The sequence below is a fragment of the Polypterus senegalus genome, chromosome 5 (genome assembly GCF_016835505.1).
Source record: "Polypterus senegalus isolate Bchr_013 chromosome 5, ASM1683550v1, whole genome shotgun sequence".
Classification (NCBI taxonomy): Eukaryota; Metazoa; Chordata; class Cladistia; order Polypteriformes; family Polypteridae; genus Polypterus; species Polypterus senegalus.
The window spans coordinates 70,922,630-70,942,286 of record NC_053158.1 but is presented as its reverse complement, the minus strand read 5'-3'; the positions used below and the strand labels follow the sequence as shown (position 1 = coordinate 70,942,286).

Genomic DNA, 19,657 nt, shown 5'->3' with positions numbered 1-19,657 from the left:
ACTAGAATAGGACAGGGGCACAACATAGACCAGCAGGCAGCAGGGAAAACTGGCGATAATGCCTGCTTGGTTGAGAAGTCTATGGTAGGTTTTACTTTTGGTAGTAAGCCAACAAAGAAAGCTGAACCACTGTGACCTGGAATTGTGAAAAACAGATAAGGAATATGGTATTGTTCCAGGTCACTCATAGTACCTACAGAAATGACAGGTTTGGCACTGCTAAACAAGGAAGCAGAACAAAAGTGCATTGCATGTTCATTTTATCAATAAAGAAATAATACGCTAAGGACCAGTTACAGGGATTACTTCATCAAAATGCTTTTTTAATGTTATAAAACCATTATAAATAGAAGATCATGAATGTGCATATCCAATCACAGTCTTATACAATGTCAACCTCTTCAAAGCTTCAACAGCCTGAAAAAATTTTACAGTTTAACATTTTTGATCATCTAAGTGATGCTAACACATATTTTTCCAGTATGTGAACATATGTTCAGTGAAGCAAAATGTTGCCAATTGACAGCCATCTTCATTGAGATACAAAATGTCCACATATGTTAACAAGTAAAGTGAAGTATAATTTAAGTGCATTTTAAAATTTAACTGAATATATGATTAACTGCGGAGAAAAGACCTTTTAGTATCCTTGCTGCCTATGTATATTTATTGATTGTTCATATTCATTATTCATTATATCAACACAAGTACTCCACATTTCCCAAAGTTGATTTATTTGTGTAATTTACCATATATGCAAGTGTAGTGTTATTTTTGGAAATACAGGTAAAATTCTGTTGCAACAAACTGCCAGGGATGTAAAAAATATTTCGTGGCAATGAAAATTTTGTTTTAACAAGATTCTGCATTTGTTGCTATAGTGCTTTCTTTAACTTGCGTCCAGTCTTCTGCAATCATTTCAATAGCTTCTTTCACGTTAATTTTATTCTTCTCCTGTCTACAAGTTATGCTGATGAGAATTTTTCTCAGCATTCCCTTGCGATAATACACTTTCAGGGTGCGAATGATGCCCAAATTCAATGGCTGAAGCACTGCTGTGCAATTGCATGGGAGGAATTCAACGCGAACATTATCTAAATGCAGACACATGTTGTGGGCAGCACAGTTATCAATCAGAAGCCAAATCATACTTTTCTTCTTCTTCATATTGTGAGGTTTCTGAACTCTTTTGGGATCCCCCCACCCCCCACCCAATGGGGTGACACGGTGAAGTGCGTCCCAAAGCGCGATTGCCACATCTGTGGAAGATTGTTTGTTCGTTGCTGGGGCAGGGCAAAAACAGGCTCATAGCACTGCAGTGAAGCGACACAGAAGCAAATCCTAAACGGTTGTGATTGCACTATAAGTCACTGTCTTGCACCCCAAAACACGAGGCTTAGTCTCAGTAATTTAGCAAAACCAGCTTTATTCAGCTTGAAACAGGAACAGCAGGGTTATTGATTGTAGCGGGATCTGCCACTCTGCTATACACAGACACAGCAGTCAGGCAGGGTTGTGGCCAGGTTAGTGGCCAAGTAATCCTGTTCCTTGAATTTACAATGTTCCTTGCATCATCCATCGAGTTTGCTTTGGCAGAGAGACGCAGCAGAGCTGTGAGTCTGCTGTTGCCCCAGCAGTAGATAAACAGTCTTCCACAGACGACAGGTGATCACATTTTGGGACGCTCTTTGGCGTGTCGTCCCATTGGGGGAGGTCCCAAGAGAGTTTGGAAATCTCACATTTTCTTGAATGAGTGCCACATTAATAGGAATGTTTCTTGAACGAGCATCACTGAACCCCATAAAAATGGCTTCTTCAACATCTTCAAAAGCAGCAGTTTGCACACGGTTGCAACCCGAGATTTTTCTTCTTTTTTTGCTCCATCTTTCAAGAAAGTTGTCAGTGTTGATGTGCAAGACAATTGTAGGGTTGAGAGGGTACTGGCTCTTCTGCTAACAGTGATACCAATGACTACATATTTTTCTTTTTTAATCTTAGTCAGATAAGTACCTTTTGTGCCAAGTAAATGGCATTGCTTAGAACATAGAGATCATGCTTGACCTCAGGGTGTTTAACCAACTTTGGTTACAATTGTGAGAAAGGAAGCACCAAACCACCAACTTCCCACTAAAAAACAGTGTTGCAATAGGGTTCTGACTTCTTCTTTTTTTATTTTAATTGCTAGAGAGAATCATATTACTGCCAGGGCCGATGCCAGGGAAAAATATGGGATTAAATGGGGCATTGGAAATTCTGAGGGGCCAGTGATATTTAGGTTGAGGCAATGCTGTTGTAGCTACCCAAGTGAAACTTTACTGTCACTTTCAGTCCCAATAAACAAGACAGCAATGAATTCTTACTAATAAAATGTAGTGTTTTAAAATTGGTCAGGTTATTTCTTTAATTAATAGATCATGCATTATCCCATTAATAAAATCTGCACTAAATATGTGTAATACAATTGTATCTATTGTTTTCCTTCAATATTCTCCTTCCTTCATGGATTAATAGATGTTTCAGACAATGTACTTATAAATATAAAAAGATAAACACATCAAATGTGAATATCCACAATTAAGTGCTTATGAGATATATTGCTAAGGGGGATGAGACAGAGCATAGGAGTCAGGTAGAGAACTTTGTGTCTTGGTGTAAAAATAGCTGTCTGCAATTAAACATCATCAAAGGCAGGGAGTTGGTTATTGATTTTTGATAAACCAAAGAGTTGCTACACCTGAACACTATTCACAGAGAGGACTGGTCTCGTAACACAGTGGAACTAAACAAGGGGCAGAACAAGGTTTATTTTTTATGGGACTGCATTCCTTTAATGTGGGAAGTGACAGCCTTTACATCTTCTAGAAGTCTTTGATGGCCAGTGTGATTTTCTACACTTTGGTGTGCTGGACTGGTAACATCACTTCAAGTGATGCCAACTGAATCAACAAACTAATTAAAAGAGCAGGGTAGGTTATGGGATGCACTCTGAATTCCATGTAGGTAGTAGAGAAGGAGACAATTAGAACAAAACTGAGCGCCATTATGTACAATGCTGTACATCCTTTCTTCGACACACTAACACTGAGGACTTTCAGCTAATTAATCATTCAGCAGAAGTGCATCAGGAAACGCTACTGGAGCTCTTTTACACCAACAGCAATACCTCTGAATAATGCCTCACTGTGATTGTAACTGCCAAGTAAGAAATTTTTGTTTATTTTTAATTTTCTCTGCTGGTGGTGGATTTTAGGAGGCCTAGGCCCCTCATGGACCCTGTGATCATCAGAGGTGACTGTGTGCAGAGGGTGCAGACCTTTAAATATCTGGGAGTGCAGCTGGATGACAAATAGGACTGGACTGCTAATACTGATGCTCTATATAAGAAAGGTCAGAGCAGACTATACTTTCTGAGAAGGTTGGCTACCTTCAACATCTGCAGTAAGATGCTGCAGATGTTCTACCAGACGGTTGTGGCGAGTGCCCTCTTCTACGCGGTGGTGTGCTGGGGTGGCAGCATAAAGATGAAAGACGCCTCACGCCTGGACAAACTTGTTAAGAAGGCAGGCTCCATTGTAGGATTAAAGTTGGACAGTTTAACATCTGTGGCAGAGCGACGGGCACTAAGCAAACTTCTGTCAATCATGAATAATCCACTGCATCCACTGAACAGTGTCATCTCCAGGCAGAGGAGTGGCTTCAGTGACAGACTTTTGTCACTGTCCTGCTCCACTGACAGACTGAGGAGATCGTTCCTCCCCCACACTATGCGACTGTTCAATTCCACCGGGAGTAAACGAACATTAATTTTATTTTAAGTTTTTTTCATTTTTATTACTATTTAATTTAATATTGTTTCTTTGTATCAGTATACTGCTGCTGGATTATGTGAATTTCCCCTTTGGGATTATTAAAGTATCTATCTATCTATCTATCTATCTATCTATCTATCTATCTATCTATCTATCTTTTCTTTGGTTAATGGAGTGTGGTATGGAGGAATATTTCTGACAAAATAAAATAAATAAATAAATAAATAAATGCACAAATAAATTAAAGTACTGCGAAATGTGAGCATAAATAAATAAATGTGTCACGAAATAAGAGCCTAAATAAACACTTTTGTCAAGAAATGAGACCATAAATAAATAATTGTGTCACGAAATATGTTTTTATTGCTTATTTTTTAATTTCATTTTGTCCACAACATTCCTCCAAACGCATCATGAAATACGGCTTGAAATAAAACTGTCACTTTCACTCGTCAAAGTTGAGAGGGTGGGCTCTAACACACCCTCTAGTTATTGATTTGTTGAGTGCCACCTTCAGCCTAGAGTAATTGAACTATGAGCCATAGGATTCTCAAGGTAAGCAAATGCTTAAAGTTGTCATTGTGAGTGTCCATGGCGAATATGACTGCTAGAAAAAGTTGTTCAGAGTTGCTCTTCGAAGCGGCAGTTTTAATTCAGGAAGCTCTAACCTCTTCATCCCCTCAGGAATCAGCACATGAGGTTTCAGCTGTAAAAGCACCACCTGATAGCCGAAGAGTTACTCCCACTTTGACGACTACTCGCTTTACTCCTGTTCAAGGTATATTACTCTATTTTAGGTGGCTGTGCTAATATCGTTGTAAATATACTATAGTTATTTGTCTGCAAAATACAAACCTGCCTACAAGTAAAACAGAAAGACCTGACGGTAGCCACATCACAAACAAAATATCAGTTGCTGAATACTGAAGGGGTATTAAATCTAACAGAAATATTCTGTGAGTGTCGCACAATAGTTGGGTTTAGCCACCATTTTATAAACATACTGACATCTTTACATTAACTTTATTACAATGAGTATCATTGAACAGTGGCTATCTTAAAAAGAAGTTTTCACCTACTGTCAAGTGATTTTGGTAGACTGAGAATACAGAAATCAATTTGATGCAAAGGATGTGGAGGAAACAAAACAACAACAACATTCATTTATATACCACATTTCAATACAAATAATGTAGCTCAAAGTGCTTTACATGATGAAGAAAAAAGAAAAAAAAAAGAAAGTAAGAATTAGAATAACACAACACTAATTAACATAGAATAAGAGTAAGGTCCGATGGCCAGGGAGGACAGAAAAAACAAACAAAAAAAAACTCCAGACGGCTGGAGAGAAAAAATTAAATCTGCAGGGGTTCCAGACCATGAGACCACCCAGCCCCCTCTGGGCATTCTACCGAACATAAATGAACAGTCCTCTGTTGTTAGGGTTCTCATGGAAGGACTAGATGATGATGGTCATGTAAACTTCTGACTTTTAATCCATCAATGTAGGGACATCACGGTGCTTTGATTAGGTGGTGGTGGCGCAGGTTGGCACCACAGAAAACCGGGAAAAGAAACAGAAGAGAGAGTAGGGGTTAGTACGGCTTTTAGAGTCACCATGAATAGTTATGATAATAAATTGAATATACAGAGTATCAGGATTAAATTAAAATGAAGTTATGAGAAGTCCATATTAAAGTAATGAGTTTTTAGCAGTTTTTTAAAGTGCTCCACTGTATTTGCCTGGTTTATGTGCATGAAATACCTAGTTGTTCACATTACAAATTATTACTCTGCCTGCACAAGGAATAACCAACAAATGTTTTATTTTTTTGTTCAACTATCATCAAATTGAGTGGCATCTTGTACAGTTGGTTAAAGACACAGCAACAAAGCAAATCTGATAGTGCCAGTGTTAGACCAGAACTTTGGAACCTTTAATATTTAGCCTGTGTTATGTTATTTTGCTTGTTGCACAGGAAATGAAGCTGATCCAGAAGTCCTTAACAAAAAGCTAATCGAGGTCTTTCCCAAGCTTACAGATGCTGGAGGATTTGAGCTCCTAAAAATTTCAGGGACAACATGGTGCAGAAATTTGGAACTTATTCCCTGTCCAAAGGAGGGATACGTAGCATAGTATTTAAAAAGCATCAAGGATTGGGCAAGCAACAATTTATATTCGTTCTCTGCAAAGAAGTCTACCTTTTTACTTTCAGCTCTCAGGACATCATGCAATCCAGAATTTGTCAAGCACTTTTTAAAATGAAAAAAATTACAGATTCCATCCATCCATCCATTATCCAACCCGCTATATCCTAACTACTGGGTCTCGGAGGTCTACTGGAGCCAATCCCAGCCAACACAGGGCGCAAGGCAGGAAACAAAAAATTACAGATTCTTGACTTGGAAAAATTTTAGATAACTTCAAAATAATAAGTATATTGTGTATTTACTTTAATATGATCAATTAGGAACTTTCACATTTTTTAAATTCAAATACATCGAAAGCTCGTATATTTGGTCCCTATCATTTTAGACACTGGTATGTTATCTGTGTATCACAAAAAAAAGTTTGTGCTTTTTTCTTTTTTTTTTAGGATTTTAATCCTCAAAATGCACCTGGATCCATGGTTTCATGTATAACATGTCAACAAACATTCCCCTTCACCCTCATTAAAGACCACAGACATAACTGTAAAGGGTTTGTCAGCTCATTCTCTTTTTTATATACAGTGCTTCCATGTATTAACCTATAACTGTAAACAGTTGTTTGAAATTAGATTAATGTTCATGATATAAAATTTTCTGTTTAGGAGTTCTGATCAGGCATGTACGGGCAGTGATGAGCCAGTGGTAGCAGAGTCAACTGTTCCCAACTCTGACCTACACAGCAGAAGATACACAGCAACTGAAGTCAGACCATCTTCCTCAGCAAGTACTGCAAACAGTGCTGAACCTTACATTGACATTACTGGAGATGATTTGAAGGTGAAAATGGGTTAGTTTCATAGATACGGGAACTAATGACTGCAGATGTTCTTGGGTTTTTTACAAAAATTTGAAAAATGTATGCAAAGAATGACGTATGCTGTTTATTTTTCCACATATTGGAAAAACCTAAGTGATCCACAGCAAGCAGCAAAGGATTATAAAACGGCTTTGCTAAAAGATAATGAACATGAAAGACCACTTGTTCTGAAAATGGATATAACTGTTAGTGAGGAAGATCGTGAAAAATCTCTTCTTTACTTTTATAAACGAAAGCAAAACTGGGTCTCCCCAGTTACCTGTACCCGGGAAGGTAATCACTATAGTGAACACATTTTAGAGAATGTCTTGTGTTTTTTCTATCCTATTGTGTGAGTGATAACATTGATGTAATGAATGTTGTTGGAGAGGGTGTGGTCCGACACTTTTTTAGCACACTGTTGGGAAAAGTTCAGTTTGGTTTCAATATAAATATTGGTGAGTGTGACACATTTTTTTCTCTATTACTTGGTTATTTGTTTCATATAATGTGGAAAATTTTAAACTGCTGTGCTTGTTCTTTATAAGGAAATGTAGCACGGGCATTGTTGTTTGAAGAATAACCTGACCACCTGATCCCAAGCACTTCTAAGTGTCTCGTTGAGAGCAATCTTTTTGAAGCAGCTGGAAGAATATTGGGGCACTCTTTCTTGCAGGATGGGCCTTGGCTTGTTGGACTGAGTCCTGCTATCATACATTTATTACTTGGAGTTCAACCAGAGTTGGCAACTGTGGTAACTGAAGATTGTGCAGACCTGGACTACAGAGCCACAATACAACTTGTATGTGCTAAAACTCAAACATTTTCTTTGCATTTACTCAAAAAGCATTGATATATTAAGTTTGTTTTCTTTTTCTGTTCATTTGAATAACTGAATGTTACATTATATCACCAATAACCATTCACGGTATTTTTTTATTTAATCTAGCTGCAAGGAGATACAGCACTTACAGCAGACCAAGAGGACAAAATATCACACCTTACCTGTCATGGGATCTGCCAGCTGTATCCACAACTAACAGGAGGTGGCTACACAATAAAATGTTGCTACATGCTGTAAGTTTAAAAACATATATTAGGTTGAAATTATGCTTTAAGTTGATTGATGTATATGTTACATAGCCAGTTTGTGATTCATAGCAACACTACTTTTACTTATAAAAGTCAAACAAATAATGCCATTTTCTGCTCTCTAGAGAGTGTTAGCTCAGCAGACTCCTTCTCATTATTGTGAATTTATGATGCTCCCTCGAGTGACCCATCACTTTTCCTCTCCCACCCTCAATCCACTTTTTAATGTTGCATAAAATGTACTATTGATTTCATATGTTTTATTAAAATTGCTTTTGCAGGTTGTAAGAAGGACCACACAGCAGGTAAAACAGTTGAGACGTGGCCTTAAGGAAAGTATGTTTCGGCCCCTGCTGACAGCTAGGGCAGATGTTGTTCCCTTGATGTTCCCCAGGGCAAAAGACATGGACTACATACCAGAGGTAACCCATCTTTAAGTTGTAGTTTTTGCACTATTTATAACTTCTTACAGGTAGAAAGTTTTTGAGGGTGATTTAAATCTTTCAAAATAGGCATATTAACTGGGTCTGGCAACAAGCGAATTACTCAACTTGGCAGTATGTGATTTTTCATTTGTGCGAATATTCTCTTTAAAGATGATTCTGGAGAGAATTAACTGGCCAATGGATGCTTGTAGCGATGACGATCATGAAGAGTTCTGTGTGGAAACCAAGTGCCGGGTTGCAGGGTTCTTGAGAATGTTCATTGAAAATGGTATGTTTATATATTTTGTTCTGTGTCAAGGAAGGCACTACCTCCTGATAAAAATGAAAATCAACTCTTACACTTATTTTGCAGCATCATCAAGAGAGTTAAATTGTCCCTAGTGTGTGGTTGGTGGGTGGGTTTTTTGTGTGTGCCCTGCGGTGGACTGGCGCCCTGCCCGGGAGTTGTTCCTGCCTTGTGTCCTATGTTGGCTGGGATTGCATCCAGCAGACCCCCGTGACCCTATGTTTGGATATAGTGGGTTGGATAATGGATGGATGGATGGATCCTTAAATTCAGGGTGGGATGGGAGATTCTGCCAGCTTAATGTTGAGCTATCAACCGGTACCTGTATAACATCAGCCACATGTTTAAAAAAACTGAGGATACCAGTACACCTCCAGAACTACTCAAACTTTGTGACCTCTGTGGACGCAGCCCGGACACAGACAGGTAGACATGTTGTAAATGACCACCACACGTTTATTTACACAAATATTTACAAGTCAAAGTGCACACACAAACCCCAAACACAGTCCTGGCCACACAATGCCTTTCTTCGGGCCGCCTCCACTCTCTCTTCTCTTGCCTTGTCCTGCCTCCACCCGACTCCAGCCTTGAATGAAGGGAGACGGCCCCTTTTATATCATCCCGGACGAGCTCCAGGTGTGTCCCGGCATTCCTTCCTGGACACGCCCCAGTGTGGAGGAAATGCCGGCTGTTCTCCCGGAAGCTCTCCGGGTGTCCCTCTTCTTCTTACCCCCAGCACTTCCTGGTGTGGCGGAAGTGCTGAGGTCCAGGGTCCCCAAGGCATTGGGGCGCCCCCTGGCGTTGACCATGGGTCCCTACAGGGTTGGGCTTCCAAGCCCTCTACCCATGGCCCCCAAAGCAACCAGGAAGGCAGTTCCCACGTGGTCCAGGGTGGTCATTGACCCTCATCCGGTCCCTCACGGCGTCCCGGCCAGGTCGTTGCCCCTGGCATCCCTGACACCTCACTTAAAGCTTCAATTAGCAGTGTTTATTCTGGTTTTGGCTTTGTCTGATCATTGAAATGTTACTTATCCACACATTTGTTATTGATATTGATTTGTGTTTCATTTACAGGACAGTAGTATAATTTTTGATTGGTTAGCTGTACTATGCAATTCCTTGTTACTACTGAAGCATGAAATTAGGATAAAATATTATTTGGATACAGTCTTTTCTCAGTATCTTTATTCTTTACAAATCAGTCTTTGTTCTCTTGGAAGGACAATATACATGCTTGGTAACAGGTAATTTGGTTGCATGAAATAAGGACAATACGTGTGTGTGTGTGTGGGGGGTTTAAAAAAAGAAAAGTAAAAAAACTGCCACCCTAATCAGTTGAATATGCTTCTAATAGGTTGCACAGTCTCTACATAATTGGCCACTGCATCATCACAGCTGTCTGCTGGAGCAGGCAATGAGGCAGCTTCTGCATCAGTGAGATCACAAGGCAGTTGAATCTCTGGCACAGACACACCACCATGGTGGATATGAGTTCCAACCCAGTCAACTCTGTAATTGATGTCAACCTGAAAATATAGAACACTGATGTTAAATACAGTAAGCATTTGTATTAATATTTTTTCCACAAGGTTAAACTCCCAACTGGTTACTCATTGTTTTTATTCTGAAGTTTGTTGAAAACTGATCATGACAATATCTCCTGGTTATAGTTGTCCCCAGAAATGGGAACAATATCAAATTTCATTCCCCCCATGAATCTGGATTCTTTTGTTAGATTCCACGAATGTGTTATTTTACAGAAAATTTCAGTATAATGCAAACTGCAATCAGTCCCTTTGTGCGGTCTTCTAGATCTTGTGCCATGCGTCCCATCCACAGCTGTAAAGGAGTTTAGTTTCCTTCACTTCGCAGGCCATGGTGGTTCAAGGCATTTTGGAAGGAGTTAAGGTTCCTTTGTATTAATGGAAGGAAATTCCAGTGCAGTGAGAACAAATGAAGCTCATTGTCTGGCTCAAGAAGATGTTGTCTTTCCAATGTGAAAAATATGGAGTAGAAAAGGTCAAGTAAATGCTCATACACATCTCTCTACATCCTCTCAATTCTGTTTGGTGAAAAAAGATTGTTGAGATATTCTGAATTAAAAGTTGAAACTTATGAAATTTAGACCACTTAAGCAGACAGGCACTCTCTGTAATATCCTGTGGAGTACTGTTATTGGATAAAATGAGAGACTTAAGATGTAGAAGTCAGTCTCTCATTTTTAGGCAGACATTTTTGGAACAAGAGGTCCAGTTCTTTAACTCTGGCCAGCTGCAACTGTAGAAGACCTTTGTACTATTCAAGCTATCCTTATAGCACAATGACAATATCATTCAGAATATCCAAAATTATATATATACCTTTGGTTGTGTACACTTCTTCCTGTGATGTGTGAATTTCTATTGACTCCTTTTCTTTGAACCATGAGTTCTGGTACACCAACATTTTCTCCACCCTTGTCTGATCGGACTCTAGATGGTAAGCCAAATTGTTCCACAGCAGAAAGAAAACTATTTAGGACTGTGTCAGCAAGGTTATTTAGCTGACACTGTTAGGTATACAAGAATCCGATTAAAACCATTTATTCCTCCATGGACCACAAACCTCCACCTGGACGAGGAAAACATTTTCGATGATAAACACTAGCAGATTCAGCAGACTGATATTTGTACTAAGCATGATAAAAGCAATATATAATGACCTGAAATCAACTAGAGTAGCTGCATGTTGACTATAAATTTGGATTTGTTACAGCATATCACTATATTTAAGCCTATTGATAACTGATTTACAAAATTGGAAGGTTAATATATCCCTGTTTGAAGTGTATTTGTGACCACTGCAACTTACCTGATCAGCTTGTGGTTGCCATCTATGTGCCGCAGACAATTAGGTCCAGGAACAGAATACTGATGCCGTCTTAATGTATGCAGCCTCAAAGATCTCATCACAACCCCTTCTGGATCCACTCTGCACACTGACTTTTGCACCCTGGCAACTATATGGATAATACATTTTTTGGGGTAAATTCTACGTCTAGTTTGCTGATGACAAAATCTTAAACTCACAAAAACAGCTACTGCGTAATAAATACAACATACCTGGGACTCATACTCCTTGTGACTTCAGATGGCCATGTATCATCTTGTATCCCATGTTTGGGTGTTGTCTTTGAATGTTAGAGATAATGGCATCCAACTCGTCATCTGAGATTTGGGAATAAGGATCTGAAACACTGCAAAAAAAAAAAGATGAGACTTAAGTTATTTGGCTGGCTACTCACACAGCTATACAGGTCTAATCTGTGACAGCAGACACTTTAAAGGGTATGACCACATAACGTATACCATTTTTGTAGTAAAAGACATCCTTTCTGTAAATTAGATTTTGCTTAGTTCAATGTGGGTAAACTAGTCAAATTATCTGTAAAACATGGCTCAAACTGATTAAATTGCAATGGGCCATCTAACTTGTGACAGTTTTTTGACAAGAAGCACACTTCGGTTAAATTGCAATTGTGATAGGGTTAAATTGTGGTGCACATTATCATAAAACCGCTAAATGTCTGATGGCCAAAAGTGATTAAAGCAATTTACACTGCCTGCCTGCTAAATGTCACAGATCAGTGTGGTAGATAAGAAAGTATCATGTTTGCCATTGATCAGGGACCTCATGTATAAATAGTGCATACGCACAAAAATGCTGCGTAAGAACATTTCCAAGTTCAAATCGTGATGTACAAAACCTGCACTCGGTTTTGCAGACTGGCAGCACCCAACATCAAAGCATTGCTACTGTTCTAGTGTGGTTTCCCTTTCTTTTTTAGATACACATCCCTGACGCGGCTTTACAAATACACTGAAATTAACCGCATATTGTTTATTAATTTAATGCATCTAATTTTAATTAACTTGTAAGAATATAATGGTACACAGAATGGTCAAACTATTCCAAATACCATAACTGCTTCAGCGTTGTTACTCTCACTGCACCTTCTTCTTCTTCCTTCAGCTGCTCCTGTTAGGGGTTGCCACATCGGATCATCTTTTTCCATATTACTTTCACGGCACCACTTGGAGTATTTATATCACTGTATCTGAGTGTGAATCACAGATCTACAGCAGCTGATCAGAAAGAGAATTATCAGTATACAGCATCAAGCATACGCTGCCTCAGTCATGCTGTCTATTGAACTGCTCTCATACAGCAAATGCTTCAGAGCCTTTCCTTGCGGTTCAGAAACAGTTTCATCCCAAGAACTCTAAACACACTCAATCAGTCCATCAAGTTCTCCTTCTAGAACTGTTTGTATTTATAAGTACAATTACCTCACTGTAAACGTGTGATACAGTTATAATATTGCACAACCTGAGCCACTTTATAAAGCACGTATTTACATATGATGACGATATAATTTTTAAGATGAAATGCAGCAAAATATGTTTATTATATTATACAGATAAAACTTTAACTTCATTTAAATAATCTATATTGTTAATAATTAAACATGTGGACATAGTGTCACAGCGCTAGCTAGTTCAGGGATTGATCCTGCCTCACGCTGTATTCTTGCTGGTGCTGACGCGACACTGGAAGGATAGATGGATAGTAATTAAACATGTACTACAAAGATATTTCAATGTTCCTTAAAAGTTTTGAAGAATCAGCGTTCTAAGCTTACAGATGGCTTAACATCTATTACAGAGCTGATTGTATAATGATTGGGTATTTGAAGAAAGAAAAGTAAGGACAGGAATTGGAGGTTAGTACATTTGAAAGAGACAGTACTGCTGCAACAAAGTATTTCATTGAAGGTCGCGCAAGCATCTTGCGTGAGACATGAACAATCACTGCGCCACCGTGTTCCCATGTTTAATAACATGCCTTAACTCCGATCATCATGAAAATGATATCACATACATATCTCAGTATTTTAATTATTCAGAGTAATATCACAAATGTCATGGATTCTGTTTCCTGTCGGAGGAAGAGAAAGCCCATTTAAGAATCACGTAGTGATTTACACACATAGAGCACATAGAAGATCAAATACAAAACAAAGCATTTAACGTGCTACTTTAGTTATGATGGGATTTGAGAAACTAGTAAATTACACAATTTTAAGATGAAGTTTATGATGTTCTACTTTAATGACAAAATAAACTAAGTGATTAAAGTGGAAATTTAGAGATTAAAGTTGACATTTCGTGCTTTTTTCCCCACTGTGTTCCTTTTTTGTTTCTCTGTACCCTAATAAGCTTTCATATGACACGCAGACACTGGGCTATGACTTGCAACTTTGATATCTGACAACTTCTTTTTTATTTCGGGCACTGTGCGACTTTGTGAACTTGAGCTTTCGAGTTTCTCTGACACGCTATGTCACTCGATCAACTTCCTTTTGTTATTTATACCACTGTTTAAACCAACAAATAGTACGTTTTTCTTTGCCTCCACTCGGTATTCGCTGAACTTCATCTATTTTCCCCCGTGCTTTTGCCATTGCTTTTTCACAAAACATTGAGCTTAAGGGCTATTCATATTGATTTGCAGATTAAAAGAGGCGTAATTCTGGGAGGAGACGGGGCGGGACAGCATGCACGTGCACGTGCATTAATTTTCATGGTGACCAGGATTTATGTACAGGAAGAACGTGGAAGCTGGCGCTCGCACAGATTTATGCATCTGTATTTTTTTCTGTGCAAGCACATTTCCGCTTTTGTGCTTACATCAATTTATAGTGTGAATTCTACGCATTGCACTATGCATGAGGCCCCAGGTCTGTAAAAGTTGTTTGAAAAAAATGCACCTCACTTCAGACTCGTAAAACAAGGGTCAAATATTCAGTTCAAAATATTAGTTGGTGCTGCTTTGGTCATTACATGTCAAAGTACCTAAACTAATACAGCCCATGCAGCTAACCGTATCTCAAACTGACTCGTTCGCCTTGTGATCGTCTTCTCCAAAACACCATACAGAACTACAATCTGTTGTACTTTTAAAACGCATAACAGAAAGTGTTCTATTGACTCAGCTGAAATGTCAAAGGATAGATGTCCAGAGCAGGGATCTGCATCACCTGAACAGGAGTGTAGTCAAGTCAAGTCCATTCCATTTGTGTTAATTTGGGTTAATTTGTGGATAGATGCTTCTCAAAATGGGACTTGTCCAGGTCGATGGCACTTATAGGAAAAAAAAAAAAAAGGCCTACTGGAAACCCAGGAAAGGTGGTTAAAAGAAGAAGAAGGAAACAAACGAACAGACAGTATAAAAAATTGTGTCATAAAAATTCACAAAATGCCTCATTTGCATAAATTAGTTGATGTGATCTGTGATTGGCAAGCTCAGGCATTGATTCAAAGTGATCTATGATTGGCTGGTGCTGGGAGTGACTTAAAATAATTTTTGATTGGGTAACACAAGAAGGGATTTATATATGTATGTAGGTATGTATCTCTCTATCTGTTCATTGGTTAATGAAGTGTGGTGACATCTGTATTTTGAACTTTTCATGGATGCTATGCAATACCAGGGTTAGGCCTGGGTCCAGTGGGTGAAACCCCTTATTCCTGGACCACTTTTCCCAAACATCTGTTTAACATTCAGCAGACAACCTCAGATGGAAAAGTCTATCAGACAGGGACTTGTCTAGGTCGGTGGCACTTATGGTGAAAAAAAAAACAGCAGGCAGACTGGAAACCCAGGAAAGGTGGTTAAAAGAAGAAGGAAACAAAAGAACAGAGAGCAGATAAATTGTGTCATGAAAATTCACCAAAGGTCCTCATTAGTTGATGTGATCTGTGATTGGCCAGCTCAGGCATAGATTCAATGTGCTCTGTGGTTGGCTGGCGCCAGAAGGATTTTAAGTGATCTGTGATTGGCTGGTGCTGGGAGTGACAAAGTAATTTCTGATTGGGTAACACAAGCAGAGATTAATATATGTATGTATAAATCTATTATTTTTTCTTTGGTTAATGGAGTGTGGGGACATCTTTAGTTTAAACTACTCCTGGACGCTCTGCAATACCAGGATCAGGCCTGGGTCCAGGGGGCGAAATCCCTAATTCCTGGACCACTTTTCCCCAAACATCTTTTAACATTCAGCAGTCAACCTCAGATGATGAAGTCTATCAGATATTAAACTGACAGGAACAAGGCCATATGCAAAACCACACCTCAGTCAAAATCAAAAAGCAAATTCAGAGAAGTCTAACCGGACTAGGGTGGGGTTAACTCATGGGAAGACGCATCTCAACAATGGGACTTGTCTAGGTCGGTGGCACTTATGGTGAAAAAAAAACAGCAGGCAGACTGGAAACCCAGGAAAGGTGGTTGAAAGAAGAAGAAGGAAACAAACGAACAGACAGCAGAAAAATTGTGTCATGAAAATTCACAAAAGGTCCTCATTTGCATAAATTAGTTGATGTGATCTGTGATTGGCCAGCTCAGGCACTGATTCAAAGTGATCTGTGATTGGCTTACTGGAGCTGGCAGAGATTTAAAATAATCTGTGATTGGCTGGTGCTGGGAGTGACTTCAAGTGCTCTGTGATTGGCTGGCACTGGCATCTATCTATGTATTTATCTATCTATCTATCTATCTCTTGTATTTAGGAAGCTCAATTTAAAAAAAACATAAATGATGGAATTTAAATGATGCACAATTGTTGAGGAATTACAGGAAAAATTGCTTTTAGTTTTTAAATATATACCAGAGTTGGAGGCAGAGGGAAATGAATGGATGAGCACTTACATGGCATCAATGTGTGGCTTTTGATGTTGTTAGAGGACAGTGGTTAGTGTAGTTATCTGACTAACCACAAAGTAAAACTATTTTTAGGGCACAGGAAAGGAAGCGATTTTAATCAAATCTGAGGAGCCATTATGTTGAGGGTGAGATGCACTCTTCTGTGTTTACTATGGCACCAGGCCTAATTATTATATGTACACTTTCTTTAGATTTGTGAAAATTTTAAATGAAAATGATATGGGTCCCCAGGTAATTAACTTCTCCAGGATGTATGTTATGAGGAAATTAATTTTGTACCTTTCCACTGCCGTAAAGCCTTTGGCCTTTAGTATTTGGATTTGAATATAACTTGCAATTTTGTTTTTTCCTTTTTGATATTTTCCATTGGTGACTTTACTTTGGGTGGTGTATTTAATGCTGTCAACCATTTAAACTATTAATAAAACTAAAGAAAAATCTAATTGTTGTCAAATTATTTGTAGGCCAACATATTTTCAGTTAAGGCCTTCTTGGAAGTATTATTTTCAGTTATAGTTTTGAAATTCTTTCCTGAATGGTGTTACTTTTCATCCATCTAAAGCTGTGACTGACATTAGGTCTCTAGGGGTGTTTACACTCTCAAATTACAATTATTAATGACACAATATTTACATAATACAGTATTTTTTGCATTTTTCCTAGTGATTAATAAAGTATCTATCTATCTATTTATCTATCTATCTATCTATCTATCTATCTCAGGGGTACAATGTGTTTAAGTGTTTTTTCTGTCAATCATTTTATTAGATTACTTACTTGAAGAAATTGGATATTTATATTAAACCTACACCTAAACCTATTACACCCCCTGTAATATCTTGCTGTTGTCTTTTAAAAGGCAAATTGTCAAAGGATATAGATATGTGAAGGGCATAGACCACTTAGGATGCAAGAAATCTTAGCCTGATACATATGCTAGTTTTTTTTATTACTCTAAGTGGTTATTTTTTATATTAAGGAATTTAAATTATTCTGTGAATATTAATAAGCAGAAGTGTGTGTCTTCTTGATTTTATTCTTCATATATGTGCTTCAACAATTTTTGCCAAATGTTTAACTTTCTGATATTTGGTGGAATATATGGCTATATTTTGTGACAGCATTTTACAAAAAATATTTTTAAATAATTGAACCTAGGTGGCAAAGAACATAGGCAAAGTATAAAAGGAAAGAGAGAGAAAACATACATGCCAGTGAGAGTAAAAAGTGGAATGGTACTGTATGCACTGTTTCTGTAGATCTTACAAAGAAAGTGAATACGTTGAGGGCAAGAAAGAGAGAGAGAGAGAGAGAGGGAGAGAATGAAAGACTACTTTAAACCTGCAGGTGGAGCCAAAAGCCTGTTGTTAAAAGAAACTTGTGCTCCCTAAATAACATGTTTCATCAATGATACCTGCTTAGTCCATTGCAAGGCTGGGGGTAGGCACAGTTTATCTTGGCAGCACTGGGCATAACACAAGAATTAACTCTGGACAGATTTCCAGTCCATCACAAGTGGCACTCACACAAAACTCACACACCTAATCGCTGGACAATTGGGAATCACCAATTAACCTAACATGAACACCTTTGGAGGATTATCCATCCATCCATTATCCACCCCGCTATATCCTAACTACAGGGTCACGGGGGTCTGCTGGAGCCAATCCCAGCCAACACAGGGTGCAAGGCAGGAAACAAACACCGGGCAGGGTGCCAGCCCACCACTGGGTGCACACACACACACACACCCACCCACACACCAAGCACACACTAGGGACAATTTAGAATCGCCAATGCACCTAACCTGCATGTCTTTGGACTGTGGGAGGAAACCGGAGTACCCAGAGGAAACCCACACAGACACAGGGAGAACATGCAAACTCCACGCAGCGAGGACCCAGGAAGCAAACCCAGGTAACCCAACTACGAGGCAGCAGTGCTACTACTGTGCCACTGTGCTGCCCCTTTGGAGGAGTATCTGAAGCAAAATAACCAGGCACAAGGAGAACTTGTAAACTCCACATGGATAACTAGATACTCTGGAGAGCAAAACTAATTAGTATGGACCATTCCTCCCATATACACTGTGTAGTGGATTCATATTGTATTCATACCACTTCACTTTCTACACACTTTATTATGTTATAGACTTAATTTTAAATTGATGTAGTGTAAAATTAGTTGCCATTTTTTCCCATCAATCTACACTTAGTAACTTGTCTCGAAGCCACTCCAGCATAGAATTGGTTGTATGCTGAAAGTTGAAACATCGCACTAGTTTGAGGCTGTGTGAACTCTCAGACAGGTTTTCTTCAAGACTTTTCTGGAATTGGCTGTGTTCATCCTTCACTAAAATTCTGACCAGTCTCCCTGTCCCTGCCACTGAGAAGCACTGAGCTGCATTTGTTGGCAGCCACAGAGCAGCTTCCATTTAGCCATTCTGCCATAAACACCTTCTTACAGATTCTCCCATCTCAGCAGAAGACTTCTGAAGCTCTGGTACAGTGACCATTGGGTTCTTGGCCACCTCCCTAGATTTGGTCCTTCTTGCCCTATTACTCAGTTTCACCTGACAGCCAACTCTAGGAAGAGCTCTGGCAGTTCCAAACTTCTTCCATTTCAAAATCATTGAGGTCACCGTGCTCTTGGGAACACTCAGAACTTTAGAAATGGTTTTATACCCTTGCCCCAATCTATATCACACCATATTTGACCAAACAGTCCCTTGAACTTCCTGGTTTGTTTTTTGCTCTGACATCAAGTGTGAGTTGTAGGACATTATATACACAGGTGTTTACCTTTCTAAACTATGTCCAGTCAATTCAATTTGCCACAGGAGGCAAGTTCCAGACGCAGCTCCAGGACAATTAAAGCAAACAGAATGCAGCTAACCACAACTTGGAAGTGCCACAGCAAGGGGTCTGGAAGACTTACATAAATAAGGGATTTCAGTTTTTCATTTGTAATATATTTGCAAACCTTGCTGAAAACATGTTTTCACTTTGTTAGTATGGGTTATTGAGTATGGATTAATAAGCAAAAATGGCAAATTTATTTACTTAAAATTAAATCCACAACAAAGTGAGCAGAAACTCAAGAGGTCTGAATCCACTGTATGGCAGGTACATAAAACAAATTCATCAGTCCATGGTAAGTTAAAGAAACCAACCTTGCAGAAGCTTACCAGTCCATTGCTGGGCACACTCATTCAAATTTAGGATTTCTAGGTAATCTACTACACAAG

General features: G+C 38.9%; 1 long non-coding RNA gene across 1 annotated transcript; it reads left to right on the top strand.

The window, feature by feature from the left end:
* Positions 1–7,493: 7,493 nt before the first annotated feature.
* On the top strand, positions 7,494–8,280 carry LOC120529982. Its single transcript, XR_005633845.1, has 3 exons — positions 7,494–7,618; positions 7,766–7,893; positions 8,190–8,280. It is a non-coding gene; the product is annotated as an uncharacterized LOC120529982 (long non-coding RNA).
* Positions 8,281–19,657: the final 11,377 nt, after the last annotated feature.